The sequence below is a fragment of the Dipodomys merriami genome, unplaced genomic scaffold (genome assembly GCF_024711535.1).
Source record: "Dipodomys merriami isolate MVZ:Mamm:240054 unplaced genomic scaffold, mDipMer1.0.p SCAF_2, whole genome shotgun sequence".
In the NCBI taxonomy this organism is placed as follows: Eukaryota; Metazoa; Chordata; class Mammalia; order Rodentia; family Heteromyidae; genus Dipodomys; species Dipodomys merriami.
Window position 1 is genome coordinate 83,385,008 of NW_027203381.1, and position 13,872 is coordinate 83,398,879.

Below are 13,872 nucleotides of genomic sequence, written 5' to 3' on the forward strand. Positions count from 1 at the left end.
TACAAACAGTAACAAGTAGGTTACAGATCTTGTATTTAGAATCCTATAGTTTTACTTATTAAAAAAATTAACAGCCTCAGGTAAGCCTTAAGAAGATATTCCAGAAGAAGTTATCATCATCATCATCATCGTCATCACAGGAATGAGGAGGCTTCCACGCATGTTTCCTGAAGATTATCCATTGGAACAAGATTTGCATGCAGAAAAAAGTGATAGTGTTGCTCATGACTCTGTGAAGGCCCATGTGTTTTCAAGCTACTTTATGAAAAAGTTTGGGTGAAGCAAGGTAGAACGTACCTACTCAGCTCCTCAGGAGACAGAGATAGGAGAATTGTAGTTCAAGGCTACCCAGATAAAAGTTAGCAATATCCTATCTCAAAAACAAGCCAGTGAGCCTGATTCAAGAAGACAAATGCCACATGATTACCTTCACAGGCAAAAATTAGATGTAAAGGACAAACAGGAAGGACTATTTGGGGAAGGGGACAACAGGAGGTGGGAGAGGCAAAAGGTGGGTATCTATGGTTAAAGTACATTATATAAATATATGAAAATGTTATCATGAAACCCATTTTCTAAGCAACCATAAGATTTTTTAGAAGATGGAGAATAGGGAAGTAGGCTGGGAATGTGGCTTAGTGGTAGAGTGCTTGCCTAGTATGCATGAAGCCCAGGGTTTCATTCCTCAATACCACATAAACAAGAAAAAGTTGGAAGTGGGGCTGTGGCTCAAGTGGTAGAGTGCTAGCCTTGAGCAAAAAAAGAAGCTCAGGAACAGTGCCCAGGCCCTGAATTCAAGCCCCAAGACTGGCAAAAAATGAATAGGAAAGTAGTAGTGAGTGAATATGATCAAACTGTATTATGTACATATATGAAAATATAAAGAAGCACACAAATATAATTGATATGTACTAATAAAAAAGTGTAGGTCTCATTACCTTACTCATGAAACTGTAACTTCTCTGTACAGTATCTTTACAATAAGAATATATATTTAATTTTAAAAAGTATAAGGATGGGAATTCTTCATGAATGGGTAGACAGAATGAAAGATACATCTGGCAAAAAAAAGGAGTCCTGAAGGTTACTAAAACTGTAATCTAAGAATTAGATCAATCTGTACTATTTATTATGATAACTGCACATAAGAATCTACAATTATCTCAAAAGTGTATTTGATTTAATACATGTGTTGGAGGAATGGGAAATAGGGAATTTTATTGTATATTCAAATAATTTTGATAGGAGCTACTATACTCTTCAGGGACCATGGAAGAAGTATGGTTCACTGTGGTGGAAAGATAACAGCTCTTTCATTAGAGACTGGGTTAAAGATAGTTTACCACATATCTGGTGTATAAGTTTGGACAGTCTAAGGTTTATTGTCCTCAGCTACAAAATACTACATTTAAGGCTTAAGTGGTTGCACATACAGTACTGTGTACTCTAAACCCTTGGCACTGTGCCCAACTAACATAAAGAAGAATCCAAATCATTCATAACAAGCAAATGTTTGCTCTCTTTTATTCATAGTATAAAATAGGTGATGAACAGATATGCAGAATAAGGTTTGAAAAATGAAAGAGTATCCTAAGAAGAAGAGGTCCATAGACAGAAATAGGTATATGATAAGAATAATCTAACAAATTTTGTTTGTTTTAAGGTAGCATATGGTTATAGGTCTTTTGGATTATTTTAAAAAGGAAATGTGTAATATCATAGACAAATAGAATAACTTTCTAACAATGATTAACTTGACTCATTGGCATGCATTTATTTTTAGAACACCAGTATTAAGCCCGTTACACAATTTTCAGACCAACTTTTTGATCGTATAAATGTTTTTCCACGTCATTAAAGTTTTTAAACACCTTTTTCAATCTTGCCTAAATAAAAGTGCCCATATAAGCAATGGAATATTAACTACCTACCACTAGACATGCTAGTTGATTCCAATTATTTTTCTGTTGTACAAACTAATAAAAAGTCCTGTTTATGTAAAACTTGGTGTGAATTGATTTTAGTATAAAATCAATTTTATATAAAAGAAATATTGATTAAAAGAATATTCCTTAAACATTTTTTATTTACCTGACAAACTTCTCAAAAAGAATGAACTGTGATTTAAAAACTGCTTTTCTTAAAGTAAACATTTCCCTTGAATTACTTTCACTCTTACTATAAACCATTGCTTTTGTGAGGGGAGGAAGTAGGTGCTGAGATTTGAAATCTCATCCTTGAACTTGCTAGGCATGTGCACTCTCAATTTAGACATTATAGTCTTTTTGTTTTTCACTGTTTTTTTTTAATTCGGGTCTCATTCTTTCCAAGCTAGTCTCTCCTGTTTATGCCTTCTTCATGACTGGATGACAGGTGAATCCCACACTGCTTCCAGTTTTTTATTGCTTGAGATAGGATTTTGTAAATGTTTTGCCCAGGATGACCTCGAACCATGATTCTCCTAAATTTAGCCTTGCAAGTAGCTAGAATAATATACTTGAGTGTTACACCCAGTTAATTAGTGCTTTTTGGTATACACGTAATAGAAATTCTGGTAGAAAGTGAAAACATCTCAAAGTTCATTACAACCAAGGAAAAGACTGTCAAGAACATTGTAAAAGATGTGTCAGGTGTTAACGAAGGCTTATTTCAAAACCCTTCATGCGTTTATATATGGTATAGTAGTCTTCATGAAGGCTCAGACTAATCTCTAGCACTTGAATCATCCAGAGAGCAACAGAGGATAGAGAAACATGGACAGCAACTAAACAATTCAGCTTCTAGTCTCAGAGAATCAGCTATAACCAAAAATAAAGGATTGTATCAGAAGTGAAAAACAGGTTTTCAGAAGCAGCTTTAAAGGTAGGTTAGACTCTACTGCTTGATCAGTAAGACTCTTTTAAGGAAAAGAAATTCATGAAGTGAAAGAAGGCAGAACTACTAAGCTTCGGTTTGATTTCTTTTTTTTATGACGGAGAAAAACAGTTTCTGAAAGATAGGACAGTATTAATAGGAAGTCAACGCTGAAGAGGAATGGAGCGAAGTGATAACTAAGAGAGGGAATGAAGTGTCACAGGGCCACATAGTTAATCTGACAAGCAGTATTCATAAACGGAAAGGTAGTTGTGATTTCCTATCCATAGCAACAAGATGCAGGACAGAGGCAGTCACTTTCCTAGAGCATGCTATAACTTCTAGCTGCATTTCTGATTTAACTGTGGGTATTTTAAACATATAGATATATAGGTTCCATCTTAACATCCCAGTGTCCTCATTGGTGGAGGATGGGCATCTACCTAGCAGCAGCACAAAAAAGGTTGGAGGAACCAGAGTTCAAGGAACCAAGACCCAGATGCTACATGTTTTGGTACTTTTAAATGGGGGGGGGGCTTATTTCTCACTTAATTACATTGACTTTACACCCAGAAACAAAACAAAGGGAATACAAGAAACATAAAAATATAATCCTAACCAAACTCCAAGAAAAATAGCTTCAAGTCCAATAATTAGATTCTGTGCAAGGCTAACCTATTGATTGATTAAATCAATGATTAAAAGGCAAGGATTGGTAGAAAGGTTGTTTTTCTAGTTCCAATGCTACTTTATGTATTTCTATAAATTTCTTAAATTACCAAATAATATAAATTGTTACAGGCAAAATCAAAATGATAAATAAATGGTCTATTGCTTCCTAAAGATTGAAATCAGGATTTTTATTTTTACTGATTAGTCAAAGCTAAGTTTCTAATAAAGGTTTCATTTGTAATGTAGCTTTGTACTGAGTTTTAGCTAGTCCCTGAGCCAATTTATTTTAAATGGTGGATTTTCTTATCTTCTCAACTAATTTTAGTTTGGAAAAAAAAGGCTTCTCTCTGATACCTTTGAGTTCTCCAAACAATATCGCAAATTAGCTAGATCTCCAAGTAGAAATCACAGGGAGCTTATATATATTGAAGGGTAATTTGATGCATAGTCACAAGATATATTATGCTTTGGTCTCATTCTTTCCTCTTTGTTTCTTTGTTTACTTTGCGTTTAGTCACTATGCAGACAGAAATTAAATACTTTAATCCATTTTATTTTCTAATGTTCATCTAGATTTTCTCTATATTTTGGTAATATGACTAATAAAAGGCCAAAGAATTGCTCTTGGTGTCCTTCAGGACAAACAAAGTGTGATCATTCTTCCCAGGTCTCCTGAGTGTTACAGTACATGCTTGTGAATACACTGTGGAAGCCCTTATGAAACCATCAGTTACCTACTGAAGGCCATTTAATTGCTTTTGGATAAGAATTCAGCTCCCTAATTCCCATTTCAGAAAGGCCATTTCAAGAAACAAGTTTAAGTTTTATTATTTTGGAATTATATGTCAGTCTGTACTTGAAAGGTTAATCATCTTAGAAGAAAAAAAGAATCTTGAATGGCTCCTTATAATCTGTTACTTAAATAATTCCTGCCTTTAATTCAGATGAGAGACAAAAGACAATTAGGTTTTATGGTGCTATCTGAATCACTTGAATTTTCAGTTTTCTTATACTCAGTTGTATACTATCATAAAGAAATTAGTTTTGTATTCAAAGTAAGCTTAAAGGAAGAACACTAATTAAGCACCTATATGCTACATACAGCAGAAAAAGGAAGACTAAAACAGAACTAAGCAGGAAATTAAAATATCAGTTGAGAGTGTGTGATGAGTATAAATCCAAGAAGTTTCTAATGATGGCAGAGTTGAGAATCAAGAAAGAAGACATTCTCATCTAATAAATTGTATGCACAAGCTGGCATTGTACAGGGATGAGTCAGAGAATTACTTCTGAAAGTAAACTTAGAAAGCCATTCATCAGCCAAGCTCCTGTGGTTCATTCCTATAAACTAGCTACTTAGGAGGCTTAGATCTGAGGATCACGGTTAAAAGCCAATTCAGGCAGAAAAGTCTCCATGAGACTCTTATCTCCAATTAACCAGCAGAAAACCAGAAGTGGCCCCATGGCTCAAAGTGATAGAGTGCTAGCCTTCAACAAAAGAACTCAGAGAGCTTAGGGAGAGTACCCAGGCCCTGGGGTCAAGCTCCATGACCAACACACACACACACACACACACACACACACACACACACACACACACACACACACACACAGCACCACCAGAAAAGGAGAACAAGAGAGACAGAGACAAAGACAGACAGAGGGAGGAAAAAAGGAAGAGGAGGAAGAAGGGAGGGGGAGACAAGGAAGGAGGAGGAGAAGGAGGAGGGGGAGGAAAAAGAAGAGGAGGAGGGGTAGAGAAAAGAAAAAGAAGTGAAAGTAAAACAAAGCAAAGAAAAATGGAGGAAAGTCTTGATTACAGGATCAGAATATACAACTGAATAAGCAAGAAGGGACTTCCTCAATACTCAGAATTTAATGTCCTAGTAAGGATCCCATGAATGTGTAAACTTACACCAAGGTTATAAGTTCCTAGGAGCCTGACAAATCTCAGTAAGGTTGAACTATCCAAGTTGCCCTAGTAGAAGGTAGATGGAAGTGTTAAAAAGCTGAGGAAAGTGAACATGATAAGCCAATAACAAAAAGCCAGAGGATTATTTTCCTCAGAAGGGTCTAGAGTGTCCACCATTAAAAGGAATTCTGTATTGACTCCCTCTACAGGACAGGAATGATGCTGCTACCCAGTTATACACCTGAGCTAAAATGGGTGAAGGTAAGTCATGGAGTCTTAAAGTAATACAGACTAGAGGGAAGGCATTTATCCTTCTTTATCCAGGGTAAGGTTCCCTGTACCAGAATCACTGGCAAGGCTTGGGTGGGAAGGTGAGGTTGACATACAGAGAATTGCAGAGATGACTAATAGAACACGATGTCTAGGAACAAAACAGCTGAACCACTAACATTTGTGCTGTTCTACAACAGCACAATCAAATGCTTGTATTTTCACTTCTCTAACCCACTGACGAAAGAAGGATCTCTGCCCAATATGCAACTACATACCATGGCAACCCAGCCCCTGTAGGTATGATTTGAACTGATAGAATTGACAGGTGCAATAATCACTAAACTGTCTCTCCTGACCCTGGAGTAAGAGCTATCATGATGAAAACAGCCAACATCTTGAAACTGTTCCTCTCAGGTTGTAAATAAAGAACAAGATGGTGCCCTTGGAGGGATGTGGTGAAAGTATAACCAACACTAAGTATCTGAAGGATGCAGGAATGGTGGTTCCTGTCACTTCTGCATTTAATGTACTACTCTAAATACTTCAAAAAGCAGATGGATCCTAAGAAAATAACGCTTGGCTACTCCAAATTTAAATAAGAGCATCTACATCATAACTGCTGTGCCAAGCATGGTATGGCTGATAGAATTAACTATTATGACTTCTCTCCATCACACAAGATATATCCAGTCCTCTAATGAGTAAATTCTACTCATTATTAATTAGAAAGGAAATCCACACACTGCACTCACATGAGTGGAAAGAATATCCATTTAAACATTACTCTCAGGGTTAAATGTTTCTCTCTGAACACCAGGACATCACACAGAACGTAAGAGTAATTGAAGGCACCCATGACATTGCCTCTTGAGTGAGAGTAAGAGGTAGTTAGCATACTGGAGACTTTGTTAAGATGTTCGCACTTGGTCAGGTGTGGTGGTTCATACCTGTAATTCCAGCTAATCAAGAGGCAAAGATTGGAGGATTTCAGTTTGAGGCAAAAGTGCAAGCCCCCATCTTAAAAGCAAAAGGACTGGATGTATGAATCAAGTGGTGGCGGTATGAATCAAAGATTAGGCAGACGGGGTGTCTGCTGAACAAGCATGAGGTTGAGCTGCAGTACTGGCAAGACAAACATTGCATGCACAGTAGAGAGTGAGATATCAGCCATACAAACTATTAGATCCATGTGACTTCAAGTATTGAGGATTCAGCATGCTGGGCATCCTCCAAAGTAAATGACAAATTTCTATGTCATATATTCCCTGCACAAGGAAGGAGGCACAGCACTGGTGAGGTCATTGTTTCTGGAGACCACACATCCCAAACCTATGTTTTTTGTTCTAGTGCATATACAGGATGACACAGAAGATGGTCACCTTTCAGCAGGCCTCTGTGGCCCCATACTGAGTGCTTCCATCCAATCTTCCTTCCCATCATTCTTCACTCGGTATCCGTCTTGCATCAGGATCTGATCACAGGCTCAGTCATTGCCAACTTCTTTTTCATTTGCTATTCCAGGCATACAGCCTAATAAAATTCTTGCATGTCTAATCCCTCATTTTGGCCTCTGCTTCTTATAGGACCCAGACTAATGTAAGCACATTAGAAAACAATCACCAAAGACAATAAGGAATCACTGTTGATTTTTAAAAGATGATAGCGGAAACCAAAGAATGGACCATAATGTACAGAATGAAGAAAGGATTATTACAGAGAGAAAGAAAAAAATGGCAGGGCTGTGTAGCAGTTCCTGTCATTCATACTTCTCAGATTCAACTGGGAAGAAACAGGCCCTTTGTCTGGTGAGAGGAAGTTAACCATAGGTGCTGTCAGCGTGATCTTAACTACATCATCTACAGAGATAGACAATGGTGTGAGAGATACAGAACTCAATCTTAGTAATAAAAAATTACTAATAGCTGTGCCTCAGTAGAACAGAAAATTTGTTAAATAAATATTTCAACCAGATAGAGAAGATTTAGTGAAGGAGATTAGTTACTATCTGAATGTAGTGTTGCAATCTTAAGTTACAGAGAGATAATTTCAAGTAATTTGAGGGACAACATCAAATCTATAAAAGCTATGGGCTTATTATCTTCCTTCTCATGACAACTACAATAAAGGTTCAGTATGTATCTTTCTTTTTTAGATGAACTATCATGGCCATACACAACTACTAAACAGAGATCTCTGGGCTGTCAGTAACTTCTGCTTATTGTATAGTTACTTTATCCCAGTCATTATTTATTGATCTGCTAACTTCAACTTATTTGAAATGAATAAACAATCTCCTTAAGTGAAGCAGAGATACCAAGAGATAAGCAAAATTTATACCTCAAGGAGGCTCATTTGTATGACCTTCTTTAAGCCTCTATAGCTAAATTAAGTTGAAAATTTTCTATTTTTTTTCTCATGAAAATGACCCACCAACTGCATAAGTTTTGGGCCCTATAAAGCCTGAACTTTCCCTATAAAAGTTGTATAGCAAGCTAATCCATTGGCGTGCTGACCAGAATGGGTGAACCATGTAAAGATGACAAGTCTGATGGTAGTTTGTCCATATTTGCATTTTTGGAACAATGTAGACAAAAGACTGAAAGGGAATCAGATCTGGAGGGAAAATTCTAAGGAAGTCATCATTATATTTCAAGCAAGAATAAAGACCTTTTGCCTTTTATTTTACAAAAAGAGCTGGTGATTCCTTTGAAAGAGCAAGATCCTCTGAGGCATTTCTAATTTTACTTAGAAAGGCTCCCATTTCAGAAGTATTATTCTTCCTCCAAGAAGCTGAGTAGATTAAAACTTCTCAGTGTAATAGTGGACCCTTGCCTTCTGAAAGTAAAATTTGAATTTTTTATACTCAACAGTACAAACTTTCAGTCATAAGGAAAATAGCAAGAATTTCTGGTATAAAATAAACTATTACTTTAAAAGTCACTGACCTTTCAGTGACTTTCAAAAAGAGAAAGGGTATGTTGTATCTCTGGTTGGTAAACTTGACATTGTTTTATAAAGTATAGATTTTAATATTAAGCATATTTAGAATTCATCTGGACAAATAAATGTATGATCATCAAAGAGGCAAAGAACTGCAGAGATGGTTGCTCTATCAGAGATTTAATCTTGTTTAAAAGCAACAAAATCAATTTTGTGGGCATAATACGAAAAGGCCAACACAAAAGTTTCAAATCTGATCATATAAAATAATATTCTATGAAATGAACTTCAAGAAAAGGAAACAAGAGAAATTTTTAGTTGCCATTATTGTTGTTTGTGTTTTCTTTTCCTTTAGTCTTGTTTTTAGCTTGTTTGTGTTTGGAAGCTAAGGGAGGACACATAAAAGGTGGAGCAAGGGTAAACAAATATAATAGTGATGCTCCCTAGACACTATGTGGAAAATGAACTGGACTTCTTGTGAGTGGGGATGGGAGGGGAAAACTGGGAGAGAGAGTCAGAAAGGGAGATGTGGTTCAAAAAGAATTGTACTCATTGCTCATTACCTGATTCATTTAACCATAACCCTTCTGTATATAAAATCTACAATAACAATAAAAATAAATAAAGTTAAACTCCTGTGTACAACTATTTGAAGAAAACAAGCAAAGCACTAAAACATGAAAAATAAATAAAATATCAAACTATTTGTGTGTGTTAAAAAAATAAATAAATAAAGCCAAGAGATCCACTGCTGTTTGCTTCAAGTTTAATGTCAAGAAATGGACCACACAGGGCTGGGAATGTGGCCTAGTGGTAGAGTGTTTGCTTAGTATACATGAAGCCCTGGGTTTGATTCCTCAGTACCACATAAGCAAAAAATATAGGAAATAAAATTAAAAGAGAAAAATTAAAAAATTTAAAGAAATGGACCACATAAAAATAAAGATCCCATAGTAATAATGAAAGAATGGGCAGGCAGATGGTTAGATTTTTTTTTCACAACTATGGGCTGAAATTTTTGGAAAAGTCTCCTTCTCCCTAAGGGTTTAGTCAACCACATGGTCTATATACAATTACTTGTCTATTCTTCCTCTGACAGTTACTTTACACTGTGGTACTGGGGAGAGGGAAGAAAGCAAAGATTATGAATAGGGCTGAAGGCATGGCTCAAGTATTAAAGCAAGCCATCTGATTGAGTTCTAGGCCCTGAATTCAACCTCAGTACTGGGAAAAAAAACAGTTAGCTGGGTGCTAGGGGCTCACGCCTGTAATCCTCACTACTCAGGAGGCTGAGATCTGAGAATCACAGTTCAAAGCCAGCCTTGGCAGGAAAGTCTGTGAGACTCTTATCTCCAATAAACCACTAGAAAACCAGAAGTGGCACTGTGGTTCAAGTGGTATAGCGCTAGCCTTGAGCTGAAGAGCTGAGGGACAGCGCTCAGGCCCCGAGTTCAGGCCCCATGACCGACAAAAGAGAAAAAAAGAAAGAAAAAAAAGGTTTATGAGTAATCTTCTTTAGTCTTTCTTTTTTTTCTTTTACAAATGTATACAGGGTATGCAGACCAAGCAAAAATATCTAATTAAAATGACAAGTTGTTAAGGAGTTATTAAAAAGATATGTTTATGCTCTTGATTAAGGGCTATTTTGGAGTGAGTTCTTCCAACTTGAAGTCTTAGTGGCTTGGCCACAGTTGTATGTTTCTTCTAGGGTCAAGAAATATCTCATAAGTTCTAGGTTCACCAAGTCTCCCCATTGTCCTGATATCTAAGTTGAGGATAAAATAACATCAATCCTACAGTAGCCACAATGGATGGTAGCAATTAATATTGAAATTTGGCAATTCTGTCAGGACATCATCCTCAGATATATTATTTCTTCTGCTAATTTTCTCTAATTTTTCCTGACCTTTTGGGATCAAGGAGGAAAATGAGACCCCAAAATGATATAGTATTATGAAATATAGGAAGAACACTCTTGGGACAAGTTAGGAGAAAAGAAGTCTACAGTGCCTATTCCCTAACCTCACTTTAATCCTTTATGTACTTAGAAGTTGAAAAAAAATCCAAGTACCTACTCTAAAATAGTTCATGCACTATTGCATGAACTATTTGAGCACAAAGACCTGGCTCATACGTTTTGTACTGCCTAAACCCAGTGAATACCACATTTTATGTACGAAACTATTGTGCAAAAAAAACAAAAAGTCTTAGAAAATTATTCTCTGTCAGTGTTGAGAAGCAAAACAGTGATCTCAGAATCTATTAGTTTGAGCTTTCACATCTACCTCTTCAGAATGAAAAACAAAAGTTCTTTCATTGTCAGAATTTCACTAAATGCAAAGGCAGAACGAATTACTTTTTCTATTCGTGAAGCAAAATGTATAGCTATGCACTAAGGCTTCAACTTTGCTCAAGAACTAGGAATAAAAATAAGGCATTTGAATTTAACATTTTATTGTCAGGTAATAGTTTTAGCAATAGGTTTCAAAACTTCCAGACAAGGTGTCAATAACCATTTGTGAAACAGACAATCAGAAAATATGGTTTATGGAGCACAGAGATACAGAGTTGTACCATGAATGTAGCATCTAGTGAATTTTTCCTTTATTAACCTGTAGGAAGCCTCATCAAAAGAACTTTCTCCAATGTCACTTATTATTTACCCTCCAACTTAAATTTAATTTTTCCTAGAGGCAAAATGTTGTCCCAGACTATAAAGTAAATTAAACCTTTCTAATCTTGTCCTTGAAAAATAAACCAATTTCTACTTTAAACTTTAAAACTCTGCTGAAAGATCAGATCAATCTTTGTTAGTACCCAATATACATCAAATCAAATTGTTATATTACCAACAGATATATTGAAAAAGAAGCCTTATCAGGAAATTAGGCTGGATGTTTGACTATTAGTAGTGAATCTTTTTCCTGTCTGACAGTTTATATAGTTTATAGCAACCATCTTGAATTTTTATTTTTAAATTTAACTGTGTTTTTTTAACCTATTTGGGTACATAGCTCATATAAAGAAACTCAAAGCAAGGCATATTAATGTCACTATTGTGAATGTTGCTGATGTCTGTCCAGACAGCTTTCCCTAGTCCGATGTAGCTTTCCGTCAGCTGTTATGTTTAGTGCTTAAAGGTAGATCTTTCCTCCAGAAAAATAGGCACAGTCAATGAGTCCTATCACCCACCTATGTCTGGGGAAGCTCATGGCCTCCAGTGAGTTAAAGACAGCTTTCTTGCCCCCAAATAGGACACTTTGGAGTACCATTTATGTCCTGCAGTATATCTCATGGTGCTAGTTACTACATTCTATCAAATTTACCTCCTAAACTGTCATTTTTATCATTTTAATTGTATCTTTCTGGTTTACAAGCATCTTTTGTCTATCTATCTTCTGAATCCATTTTTACTTTCCTATATTCCCTTCTCTGGATTATTGCCAGAGCACTGAGATGCAAATTTAGACATCATCTCTCTTATCCCTCTTCCCAACACACATACCTACTTGATTTCCTCTAATTATCATTCTCATAACCTACATAGGGGCTGTAAACTCATGTCAACTCACCCAGATACTTCATTTCTCCCCCAAAAATTTAGGCCATGGAGCCAATCAAAACCTTGAAGTACATGTAATATTACTGAATAGTTTTTATCTATTTTGAATGCCCAAGATAGCTGATATAGTTACCTATAATCTTCATGGGACTAGAAGACATCTTTTAGAGAAAAAAACTGAAGGACAGAAGCCAAAGGGAATAGTTATAAAAAAAAAAAAACCACTTCCTTTCCTAAGTTAAGGAATTAATTCTAGAAAGTTAGGACCTACTATAATACATTGGTGCTGGGGTCAAGAATCTTTATTATATCTGGCCCAAGAGCCTTTTGCAACAGTGAAGAAGAATGTAAGTCTCAAGCTGCCATGATAACTGTTACCCAGGTTGAACATATTTTAATCCTTGAAAGCTGTGACACTAAGTATAGTAATAATGAAATTCAAATTCACAGTAATAACTATGTTGTAGAATAATTTGTGCAGTTTTGATATTGAAATACCTAATGTTTGAAATTTTGGCCTACTAGAAAAACAGAGTAGCTTGTGATTCTGGTTTCTATGTATAACTGTCTTAATCTGTTGTAAATGGCTGTCACAGAATTATGGTACTGAGTAATTTAGAAAAAAATGATTTATTTCTTATAAATCTGATGGCTGGGAAGTCCAGGAAGTTAAATCTGGAAGAGATTTTGTGCTATAAAAAGAGGAAAGGCAAGAACATATCCTATATTAGGAGATTAAACTCTGTTCTACTGGGCATTATTAATCCATTCATGATGGTGGAGTCCTTATGCTGTTAACTCTCTCATTTGGTCCTATTTCCTGTCATTGCTGCACTGAGGAATTTCTAACACAGGTTTTTGGTGAGAGATTCATTCAAACCATAGCATAGTTATTGAATAACTTATTTAAACTTTTGGGTTATATTGAAATCTATCTGTGTGCCAGATACTTAAGAATTCATCTCTCTCCCCTTTTATACTTTTAGATGTAGGAGATTTACCTGCAATGGTCTGTCACATGCCATTACAACAAATACAAAATTTTATGAACAAAACTTCTATAACAATGTATACTTATAAACTGAATACAATTTGAATATCAAACTAAAAATTTAAGAACAAGCCTTCTCAATCTTGAAACTTATTTGTTAGTAAATACTTTAATAACTAAGTAATCTATAACTTACTTTTTGCAGAGAAAAGTCATCCTCACGAACATTAGAACCTGCAATCCCATCTACTCTAGAAGGTACAAGTGAGAGGACTGTAGTTTAATAAAAGCCAGGCCAAAGTTAGCAAGAGATCTTATCTCAAAACAACAACAAAACCCCCAAAACCCAAACCCCACACCAAACCTCTGGTAGAATACACCTGTGGTGTCAACCTTTTAGGAGGTAAGGCTGTGGGCTGGGAATGTGACTTAGTGGTATAATGCTTGCCTCTAATACATGAAGCCCTGGGTTCGATTCCTCATACCACATAAACAGAAAAAGTCAGAAGTGCCACTGTGACTCAAGTGGCATGTGGCAAAAAAAAGCTCAGGGACAGTGCCCAGGCCCTGAGTTCAAGCCCTAGGACAGGCTAAATAAATAAATAAATAAATAAATAAATAATGTAAAGCTGGGAGCACTTAGGTACAAGGAGAGCCAGGGCAAAGTAA